Genomic DNA, 12,038 nt, shown 5'->3' with positions numbered 1-12,038 from the left:
CCCTCCTTCTGCTGAGCTTGTCTCACCCCTGACCAGAGGCACTTCTGGGTGTTGTTGTTTAGTCCCTCAATCATGTCCAACTCTTTGTAGCCCCATGGACTGCAGCATGTCAGGTCTCCTTATCTTTCACTATCTCCCAGAGTTTGCTTAAACTCATGTCCATTGAGTTGGTGATGCCATCCAACCATCTCACCCTCTATCAGTCCTTTCTCCTGCCCTCAATCTTTCCCAGCCTCGGAGTCTTTTCCAGTGAGTAGGCTCTTTGCATTAGGTGGCCAAAGTATTGGAGGTTCAGCTTCAGCATCAGTCCTTCCAATGAATATTCAGGGTTGATTTCCTTTAGGATTGACTGGTTTGATCTCCTTGTAGTCCAAGGGCTCTCAAGAGTTCTCCAGCACCAGTTTGAAGGCATCAATTCTTCAGTGCTAATCAATTTCAGTCACTTTAAAAGATGCTACTCAGTGCCCTGACTCTACTCTTGGACCCTCAGCAACTTGGTACTACCTGTGACTGTCCCACCGGGGCCAGATGATACATGTCCCAGCTTCATTGTGCCTCAGGTGGGCAGTGTCTCTGTGGCTCCTTAGCAGGTGTGAGCCACAGATGCTTACAAAAGTAAGCTGTTCACTACTTCCGGCTCTTTGGCTGCCTTCCCTTTCCTGGATAACTTCCTCACTTTCTTATAAGGACCCTCTGCAGTCACCTCCTGTGTAGACACCTGCTCTCAGATCTGTGTCCAGGGGGAGGTCACCAGGAGGATACCTGAGAGGAAGCACAGCTACACCCCCTTTGATGGATGTGTAATTGGCCCCCACCATGGCCACTGCTGTTTGTTTAGCTGCCAAGCCCAGCCATAGCCTCTCATTCCCACTCTTCCCAGCCACTGGGTCTTCTGGATCCTTCAGTTCCAAAGGACTCCTGATAAGATCTCTGAGAGGTGCCCTGGGACCCTTCACAGGACGCTGAATCATATGATGGCACAGTCTCCCACCCCTTCCTCATACAGGGTGAGATAGAAAAAAACCACAGCATTGCAAAATCTCTCCTGAATAAATCTCTTCAGAGCAGAGCTTCTGGTTTTGTGTGCAAAATGCATTTATTTTGCAGCGTCTTTTTCAAGGCCCCATAGGTACTAGCCCCTCACTTTAGAATAGTGGGTTGGAGGCACCTGCGGTTTTGAGCTTTATCCAGTTTTAACCCACTGTTGTCAAGGTGAGTGCTCAGGGCTATAGAGGGGCTCCAAGCACAGGAGGAGGTGAGAGCATTGTGAAGGTGGGGCCTTGGTCTTGCCTCCTGGGCACCTGTGACAAGGAGACGTTTCATCAGTGATGTTAGTGGAAAGTACAAATGTGTGCTCAGACTTTAGAGGTTAGCTGTGTGGTCAGTACGGCACTAGTCAGTGTTCTCCAGGAGATACATAGCTGTATCCCTCTATGTATGTATCAGTGTATCTACCTATGTATTTCTGTATGTTTCTATGTATCTACCTACCTGTGTATCTACCTGTCTACCTATACATCTATCTACATATGTATCTGGGCTTCCCCTGTGGCTCAGCAGGAAAGAATCCGCTTGCAATGTAGGACATGGGTTTGACCCCTGGGCTGGGAAGATCCCCTGAAGGAGGAAATGGCAACCCACTCCAGTGTTCTTGCCAGGATAATCCCATGAACAGAGGAGCCTGGCAGGCTACTGTCCGTAGGGTCGCAAAGAGTCAGACACGACTGAAGTGACCGAGCATGCACGTACCTGTGTATCTATCTGTCTACTGATGTATCTATTTATCTACCTATATATGTATCTATCTACCTATGTATCTACTTTCTATCTATGTATCTATGAATCTATGTATGTATTTGTAGCTCTAGGTCTATCCATCTATCTATCTACGTATCTTTCTCCTTCTATCACAGAGTTATTACAAGGGCTCTGTTCATGTGATTATGGAGGCTGGCAAGTCCAAAATCTGTAGGCCCAATATCCCAGTGTGAGTGAAGGCTGGGAGCTGCTGTAGAACCAGGAAGAGCCTGGAAACAGTGAGGCAGGAGAATCTGCTTTCTCAGGGAAAGGTTAGCTTTTGTTCTATTTTGGCTTCCAACAGATTGAACAAGGCCCACCCACCCTGGGGAGGGCAATCTGCTTTACTCCATCTGCTGATTCAAATGTTGATCTCATCCAGAAACACTTACAGACACATCCAGAATATTGTTTGAGCAGACAACTGGGCATACCACAATCCAGTCATACTGACACAGAAAATTAACCATTGCAGCTACCAAATTAAGAAAAAAAACCCCCAGCAGGTTTCAGAATCATTGACAAATGTTTAAAATCTTGATCAAACTTCTATGAGAGTTTGGAGACAGTAGGAGGAGAGACATTCGACTATATTTAGAACTTTCTTGTGTTTGCTTACTGAATGCTGCCAATCAACTTGTGCGGTGAGAAATATTATTTCCAGTATATCAAGGAGGAAGCTGATGCTCAGAGAGGTGAAGGAACTCACCCAAGCCCACATGAACAGTGATCTGTGAAGAGGACAGGATGAGGCAGATGGCATCTGGAAATTTACCATTCAGTTCAGTTCAGTCGCTCAGTCGTGTCCGACTCTTCGCAACCCCATGAATTGCAGCACGCCAGGCCTCCCTGTACATCACCAGCTCCTGGAGTTCACTCAGACTCACGTCCATCGAGTCAGTGATGCCATCCAGCCATCTCATCCTCTGTTGTCCCCTTCTCCTCCTGCCCCCAATCCCTCCCAGCATCAGAGTCTTTTCCAATGAGTCAACTCTTCGCATGAGGTGGCCAAAGTACTGGAGTTTCAGCTTTCTAATTTGCCATTAGAAACTAAGAATTTTGGAAGAAGGACTTATTGTCTTTATAAAGCAAAGTTCACTTGCAGCTATATTATGATCCACATATTGTTTTAGTTTCCTAGGGCTGGCATAACAAATTACCATTAATTGGATTTTTTAAGACAACGGGTATTCTCTTACAGTTCAGGCCAGAGCTCCAAAATGAAGGTGTCAGCAGGGCCACATTCTCTCTGAAGGCTCCAGGGAAAGGGCCGTTTCTGCTTCTTCCTACGTTGTGGCCAGTGTGCCGGCATTCCCTGGCGTGTAGGTGCATCACCTTAACCATGTGGTGGTCTCCCTGTGTGTCTGCACCTTATTCTCCCTCTGTATCTGGGCTCAAATCTGCATCTTCTTATAAGGACACCAGTCACTGAATTTAGGGCTCACCCCAAACCAGAATGATCTTGTCTTGACTTGATTACATCTGCAAAGAGCCTATTTCCAAGTAAGGTCACATTCACAAGGACCAGGGGGTTAGGACTTCAAGTCTTTGGGATGATGCAATTCTGCCCACTGTACACACTAATGGGCACTTTCTCCTTGAGTTAGGATTTCCTGTTGGAGGAGACTGGACAGAAGGATGTCGCAGAAGGCACTGACGGCTGTGTGGTTTGAAGCCACAGTGCCAAGGGTCATGGAGCCAGATTTCTGGGAAAAGGCATGGGAGTTGTAGGTTCCTTTTTGGTTTCCTGGGACACTCCTGGGATTACTTGTACACATAGTACAAGTGATGACCACCAACACCTTGCCTGTCATTTTATCTTCGTCTGTTTCACAGTTTCCCCCAGATACAGCCCTCAACAAAAAAGCCCCACATGTGTGACATCGAAATTCTTCCCTGTACACTTACTATTTTAAAAACTGTTTAGCTTGGGATTGACATGTATACACTGCTGTATTTAAAATAGATAACCAAAAAGAATTTCCTGTATAGCACAGGGAACTCTGCTTCCCGACCCAGGGATCGAACCCAGGTCTCCCACATTGCAAGCAAAGGCTTTAACCTCTGAGCCACCAGGGAAGCCCCTAAATGGGAAAAGAATTTGAAAAATAATATTATATATATATGTATATATATATATAGCTGTACACTTTGCTGTACACCTAAAACTAAAGTAACATTACTAATCAACCATGCTACAATATAAAATAAAAAATTTAAATTATCTTAAAAATTAATAATCCAATTTAGGAAAACTTAAAAAAAAAATATTTAAGAGTTGGAGCTGTCCTAAGAGGAAAATTTAGGGAGTGGAGTAAGAATTCTCCAAACTAGGAAGCCATAATTTTCCTAATTGTGAACCAAGGAATGAAGCTTGTCAGATCTGTTTTAATTTGAACTCCATCCTTCTGTGTCAACCCATCCTGACAAGAGGTACTACGTCTCATAGACCCTGTTCACACTGTTTTTAAGATATCTCCTGTCCCTTAATAGCTGGAATGAACAAACACATCCTGGAGAAATTATGAAAAGCTATGAGCAATGAATACAGAGTTCACCTCTTTTGGTACAAATATACTCAGATCTATACAAAATCTGGGTGATTAACTTAAGAATAAGATGTGGTTAGATCAACTTTATTAAGTTTTCTTTTTTTCTTGTCTAAATTTTCTTTGGAAACATTTCCTTTAGGATAAGTACCAGATCTTAAAAATGTATTGCCTAAAGGTAAGTGTTGGAAAGTTTTCAATAATTCAAAATACAGGTGTATGATGGAATCAGGTTTGAAAACTGCACATCCTTCATTTGGCAGCATCTGCAGAGTTCTGCTGTGCTGATTGCAAGGGTCAAGGATAAAAATAAATGGGGTTACCAAGCTTCTTGGTGCTTTAGATGGAAGATAAGAATGAAGTAGTTCATCTCTGATGCATCCTAAGGGGTATACAGACAGGATGACCCTGTAAGGTATTATTATTTTGAATAAAGGGTAGTTTCTAGGACTATGATTTTGCTTTTCCTCATTTTACCAAAATATGAAAACAGGTCTATTGTATTAACTGAGTTTCCATGGTATCATAAATAAGATATTTTCTCTTTCACAGCTTTTGCTCATTATTAAACTTGTCAAGACCACTCCTCATTTTTATCAATTCATTGGAAATTTTCAGTAAAGTAGACAGTAAACCTTCTGTATTCATGGGAGCAGACTTCAGTTTCAACCAAGCTCAGATTGAAAACTACCGAGAAAAATCAAGTTCCAGAAAGCAAAACTTGAATTGGCTCCTCCTTGGGAACTATTTACATGGCATTTACATTGTATTTACAACTATTTACTTAGCATTTACATTGAATTAAGTATTATAAGCAATCTGTTGTTGTTGTTGTTCAGTCACTTAGTCCTGTCGAACTCTTTGCAACCCCATGGACTGCAGCATATCAGGTTTCCCTGTCCTTCATCATCTCCCAGAGCTGCTCAAACTCAGGTTCATTGAGATGTTGATGCCATCCACCATCTCATCCTCTGTCGTCCCCTTCTCCTCCCACCTTCAATCTTTCCCAGCATCAGGGCATTTTCTAATGAGTTGACTCTTTGAATCAGGGGGTGAAAGTATTGGAGCTTCAGTTTCAGCATCAGTCTTTCCAAAGAATATTCAGGACTGATTTCCCTTAGGAATGACTGGTTTGATCTCCTAGCAATCCAAGGGACTCTCAAGAGTCTTTTCCTACACCACATTTCAAAGGTATCAATTCTTTGGTGCTCAACCTTTATGGTCCAAGTCTCACATCCATACATGACTATGTGGGAGGATGTGCATAGGTTATGTGCAAACATAATAGCATTTACATAAGGAACTTGAGCATCTATGAATTTTGGCACCCCAAGGGTGCCAATCCTGGATCCAGTTCCCTGTGGATACAAAGGGATGTTTATACAAATAGGTAGCTATCAGATGTTTAGACTACAGTAGTACCCTATATTGGAGAAGGAAATGGCACCCTACTCCAGTACTCTTGCCTGGAAAATCCCATGGACGGAGGAGCCTGGTAGGCTGCAGTCCATGGGGTCATGAAGAGTCGGACACAACTGAATGACTTCTCTTTCACTTTTCACTTTCATGCATTGGAGAAGGAAATGGAAACCCACTCCAATGTTGTTGCCTGGAGAATCCCAGGGACGGGGGAGCCTGGTGGGCTGCCATCTATGGGGTCACACAGAGTTGGACACAACTGAAGTGACTTAGCAGCAGAAGCAGCAGCAGTACCCTATATACAAACGAGTTCCATTCCAAGAGTCCAATTTGTTCATAAATCCAAGAAAGTTAGCCGGGGTACCCAACTAACACAATCAGCTATATAGTACTATACTGTAATAATAGGTTTATAATACTCAGCACACAAATAATACATAAAAAGTAAATGAACACAAAAAAATAAAGAAAACATTTTCAATCTTATAGCACAGTACCATCAAAAGTACAGTACAGAAATACAGAGGCTGCATCAAATGAACAGACAAGAAGAATTACTGACTGGAGGAGGGAGAGAAAGTGGGAGATGATAGAGCTGAAGGGTCATCAGCAATAGGAGACAGAGGGCAAACTGCCGTTTTACTCATGCCTGACATTGATGGAACACACGTTCAGATCTTTAACAGTTTATAATTTCAGGTTTGTATGTAGGGGACCTACTGTACTGCTTGCTACAATTTATGGAACGTCAACCCATGTTGGGGATTTGGGTTGGTTATTGGTAGCTCTGTAAACAAAATAAGGACATTTCAAGTGTCTCCTTACAGATCCTTCTTAGCACAAGGATCACCTTGGAACCCATGGTGCTGTGTGCTTAGAAACGTTCATTCCTACCTAGGACTGGAGGTGGTGTGGAAAGAGAAATGCTAGAGCTTGCAGCTCCTTCCTTCAACCCAAGTCCTGAGACTTTTCAGGGCTGGAATCCAAGGCACTCACATAGACCCACATCTGCTCACAACATGCCATATCCAAGCTGGAGCGTGAACACTTCCCTTTCTGATTTTTCTTTTTCCCCCAAGTTTTATCACCAGGTGTAAAACTTAGACATGACCAGCCAAAAGCATCCAGGGCTTCCCAGGCTAGTGGTAAAGAACCCTCCTGCCAATGCAGGAGACAAGAGAAAAGTGGGTTCAGTCCCTGGGTTGGGAAGATACCCTGAAGAGGGAAATGGCAACCCACTGCAGAATTCTGGCCATGAACAGAGGAGCTGGTAGTCTACAGTTCATGGGGTCACAAGGAGCCAGACACAACCAAAGTGACTTAGGACACACACACACACAGCCAGAAGCATAAATGAAGTGATGTGACAATGTGGGGGTGGTCAGCCACAGGTGTGCAGATGTTTCATAGGGAGGAGAAGGTGTGACAAGGGCTGTCCCCTTAGATGCCTGGTGGAGCTTCAGGGGCATGGGCAGGGGTCTCGGGGGATAATGATCTTTTCTCACTCTGCTCTGAGAAGTAGCGGCCGTGTGATGATGGATGAAGCACATCTTCTCTCTGGGGTTCAGCTCCCTCATCTGCAAAATAAATAATGGGAGAAGACACCTCACCCAACAGGGTTATCATAGTATCAAGTGGAGGATGGGAAGCAGAGGAACTGAACAGGGTATCAACCCATGAGAAGTCACAATCACATCATGGCAGTGGTTTAGTCTGCATGTCATGTCCGACTCTCTGTGATCCCCCGGACTGTAGCCCTCCAGGCTCCTCTGTCCATGGGATTCTCCATGCAAGAATACTGGAGTGGGTTGCCATTTCCTTCTCCAGGGCATCTTTCAGACCCAAGGATCGAACCCAGGTGTCCCACATTGCAGGTGGATTCTTCATCATCTGAACCACCAGGAATGTCCAATCACATCATGTGCATCTAACAAAGTTCCTGGTATGTAATGGATACTTTTTAAAAAGACTGTGGTATTTATTCAAAATGAATAAATGAAGGGTTACAGGGAGGAGTTCAGAGACCAGAGGTGGAGGAGGGTATTTCTAGGTTCAAAGTTCACTGCTGAAGTAGGAAAGAAAACAAGATATGTAATTTCACATGTATTTATGAGGCAGCTACTGTTTTCAGAGCTTTGTGCTGGGCAAATTGGGAGAGAGGTGAGCTTTGTGAGATGTGGAAACTACATTTCAGCTGGCAGTCCTCAGCCACCCCTGGGAAAAGGAGGTGAAAACATCATAAGTCACATTTTATGTGTATATATGTGAGACTGTTCTGCTGTTGTTCAGTTGATAAGTCATGTCCAACTGTCTGCGACCCTGTAGACTCTAGCATGCCAGGCTCCTCTGTCCTCCACTATCTCTAAGAGTGTGCTAAGATTCATGTCCATTGAGTTGGTGATGCCATCTAACCATTTCATCCTCTGCCTCCTCCTTCTCCTTTTGCCTTCAATCTTTCCCAGCATCAGGGTTTTCTCCAAAGAGTTGACTCTTCACATCAGGTGGCCGAAGTATTGGAGCTTCAGCCACAGCCTTCCCAATGAATATTCAGGGTTGATTTCCTTTAGGATTGACTGATTTGATCTCCTTGCTGTCCAAGGGATTCTCAAGAGTCTTCTCCAGTACCACAATTTGAAAGCATCAAGCCTATACTTCTGGTCTATTTGTATTTGAGCCATTACTGAAGTGTCCCAATTAATGCACTTCTATAGTAAACCTTGAAATGTAGTGCGTAAGTCCTCCCAATTCATGTTTCCATATGGTCTTGACTCTTCTAGGTCCTACACACTCCTATGTTTGTTTTAGAATCACATTGTTAAATTCCACCAAAAAAGCTGTTGGAATTTTGGTTGGTATTATGTTGACTTCATAGATCAGCTTAGGGGGTAGAGAAGAGCTGTCATATAATAAGCTTCCCTATTTGTGATCACAATCTATTTTTCCATTAAGTTGTCTTCTTTCATTTCTTAGTAATATATTTTTACTTTCATGATGGTGATCACGCACACACTTTGCTAGAATTATTCCTAGGTATTTATTTTTTGGATGCTATTGTAAAAAGTATTTTTTAAATTTATTTTAAGATTATGTGTCACTTTATAAGCCTCTCTGGTGGCTTCCCTGATGGCTTAGATGGTAAAGAATCTGCTTGCAATCCAGGAGACCTGAGTTCGATCCCTGTGTCAAGAAGATCCCCTGGAGCAGGGAATGGCAACCCACTCCAGTATTCCTCCCTGGAGAATTCCATGGAAAGGGGAGCCTGGCAGACTACAGTTTATGGGGTTACAAAGAGTTGGACACAACTGAAGGACTAACACTTTTACTTTAGAAGCCTCAGCTTGAGTTCAGACTCTCCCATTTACGAGCTGTGTGTCTGGGGACACTTGCCCTTACCTGCCTCAGTTTCCTCATCTATAACTGGAGTTGTAACAGTTCCTCCATTACCATATTATTGAGCAAATCACCTACAAGGGAGTGCCAGACTAAGATATTCTCCAGCGCTGCCTGGAAGATGTACTACCTTGGGTAAGTTGGTTGTAGGCCTTTTAGGGGTTCAAAGTTTTGGGAAAATTCAGTAAGTATTAGCGTCTTTCTAGATGTGCATTCATGCAAGCCACTTCAGTCATGTCCTACTCTTTGTGACCTCATGGAGTATAGTCCGTCAGGCTCCTCTATCCATGGGAATCTCCAGGCAAGAATACTGGAGTGAGTTGCCATGCCCTCCTCCAGGGGATCTTCCTGATCCAGGTGTTGAACCTCTCGTTTCTTATGTCTCCTGTACTGGCAGGTGGGTTCTTTACCACTAGTGCCGTCTGTGAAGCCCTCTTTCCACATATTCTCTTGTAAAGCCAGTTTTTTTGTTTTTTTGTTTTTTTTTTTAATTTCTGCAAGAGAAACAAACCATCAGATCTTTAAAGTGGGAGAATTCCTGCAAGATGAGTGGATCTATACTGTTGTCAAAGTGTTCACAATTTGGAGGGGGCAAGCGCTTTTCCATTTTGTATTTTTGCAATTCCTAGTGAGGACACCATTGTGAGAGCTCAACGGAGGCCTTTTGCAGAAGCCTTCTGCCTCATGACCACCATTTAGGACCACTTAGTCCCCAAATGTACCAGGCCAGTGTTCTGCATGTGTTATTTTCTAAGTACATTGTTTCCTTTTCATCATAGTAATTGAAACTCCAACCCCCTGAAGGGGACTAGAACATGTGAGTTTGGTCGACAGTGACCCACAGAGCCAGGGAAATTGTCTGAGAGGCTGTTCTTTCTGGTAAGTCTTTGATTATGGAAAATCAGCTTCCTGCAAACACATGCATCTGCTCAGTGCTTAGCTGGCCACTTTGATGGCCCATTTCCCATATTTTTAAGTCTGATGGAGGTCCTTGCTTCCCCATCCCCCATCTTTAAACGTCTTTTAGGCTTTCACTTGTGTGGATCATTTGGGGGAGTCAGTCCATTGAGGGGATGGTGGACTAAAATCTACCTTTCCATCTCCCAGAAGTGTCCTTTCCCTGTTCACATGCACACCTGCATTCCCACGAAAGTACCCATCCTCACGGCTGGGGAAGACAGCCTGTGCCAATCAGGGTGGGCACTGCCAGATGAGGGACACCTGCACTTGGCATCTCCTCTTCCTGTTTTCATGTTCTCTTCTCCCCTTTTGGCCTGCAGTGCCTCTCTGCCTTACTTACTGCCCCTCCTGTTATGAGATTAAGAATCAGAATCTTCCCATTTCATCCATACATATACATACACCTTTTATTAAAACCATTCTAGATCTAGACATCATCATATCAATACTAAGTGAAGTAAGTCAGAAAGAGAAAGGCAAATAGCCTGTGATATAACTTACATGTGGAATCTAAAATATGACACAAATGAATCTATTTACAAAACAGAAACAGACTCACAGACATAGAGAACAGACGTGGGGTGACCAAGTGGGAGGGAGGTGAGAGAGGGATTGGGAGTTTGGGACTAGCAGATGTACACTATTACATATACAATGGATAAACAGCTAGGTCCTATTGTATAGGGAACTATATTCAATATCCTGCAATAAACCATAATGGAAAAGAATATGAAAAAGAACATATATATATGGCATACATGCTTAGTCATGTCCAACTCTTTTGCAACCCCATGACTGTAGCCCACCGGGTTCCTCTGCCCATGCACTTTTCCAGGCAAGAATACTGGAGTGAGTTGCCATTTCCTTCTCCAGGGGATCATCCCCATCCAGGGATGAAACCCTTGTCTCCTGTGTCTCCTGCTTTGGTAGGTGTATTCTTTACAACTGCACCACCTGGGAAGCTCTGTGTGTGTGTGTGTGTGTGTGTGTGTGTGTGTGTGCGCGCGTGCACATGCATGCACGTGTGTATGTGTGTATTTGATGCTTTTGAACTGTGGTGTTGGAGAAGACTCTTGAGAGTCCCTTGGACTGCAAGGAGATCCAACCAGTCAATCCTAAAGGAAATCAGTGTGAATATTCATTGGAAGGACTGCTGCTGAAGCTGAAGCTCCAATACTTTGGCCACCTGATGTGAAGGACTGACCCATTGGAAAAGACTCTGATGCTGGAAAAGATTGAAGGCAGGAGGAGAAGGGGAGACAGAGGATGAAATGGCTGGATGGCATTATCAACTCAACAGACATGAGTCTGAGCAAGCTCCGAGAGTTGGTGATGGACAGGGAAGCCTGGCATGCTGCAGTCCATGGGGTCGCAACGAGTTGGACGTGACTGAGTGACTGAATAGAACTGAACTGAATATATGGCTGAGTCAGTTTGCTCTACAGTGGAAATTAATGCAATATTGTAAATCAGCTATACTTCAATAAAGTAAATTAAAAGTACATTCTGGATATAAATACCAGTGTTCCATGTCTAAATAGAAACAAAATTAATTACATTAAATTGTCCTTATAGGAAAAAAATATTTAGAAAATATTCCTGATTATTAAAAAAAAAATTCAAATTGGGCTTCTTTTTACAGATGTTCAGAAAGATCCCCTGGAGAAGGGAATGGCTACTCACTCCAGTATTCTTGCCTGGGAAATCTCATAGACAGAGGAGCCTGGTGGGCTACAGTCCATGGGGTTGCAAAGAGTTGGACACAACTGAGAGACTAACACTTTCACACAGGGTGCTTGGAGATGTTTGGGGCTGCTTGGGAGTAAGGCAAATTTCCTTGGCATTTCCAGTTTGGAACCTAAAGGCAGTTCTCATAATGTTTAGCAAAAGAAAGTTAAAGTGAAAGTCACTCAGTTGTGTCCA

The 12,038-nt window shown here is 43.6% G+C and overlaps 1 long non-coding RNA gene across 1 annotated transcript in view; it reads right to left on the bottom strand.

Moving 5' to 3' along the window:
* Positions 1-1,099: 1,099 nt before the first annotated feature.
* Positions 1,100-12,038, bottom strand: part of LOC129645026 (uncharacterized) — a 29,840-nt gene continuing 18,901 nt past the window's right edge. The window contains exons 2-3 of the long non-coding RNA XR_008711126.1: positions 7,271-7,342; positions 1,100-1,301 (exon numbers count right to left, since the gene is read on the bottom strand). This is a non-coding gene — a long non-coding RNA (uncharacterized LOC129645026). The remainder of the gene's footprint in view (positions 1,302-7,270; positions 7,343-12,038) is intronic.

This window comes from Bubalus kerabau, chromosome 2 (genome assembly GCF_029407905.1).
Source record: "Bubalus kerabau isolate K-KA32 ecotype Philippines breed swamp buffalo chromosome 2, PCC_UOA_SB_1v2, whole genome shotgun sequence".
Classification (NCBI taxonomy): Eukaryota; Metazoa; Chordata; class Mammalia; order Artiodactyla; family Bovidae; genus Bubalus; species Bubalus kerabau.
This window is presented reverse-complemented; position numbering and strand designations above follow the sequence as displayed.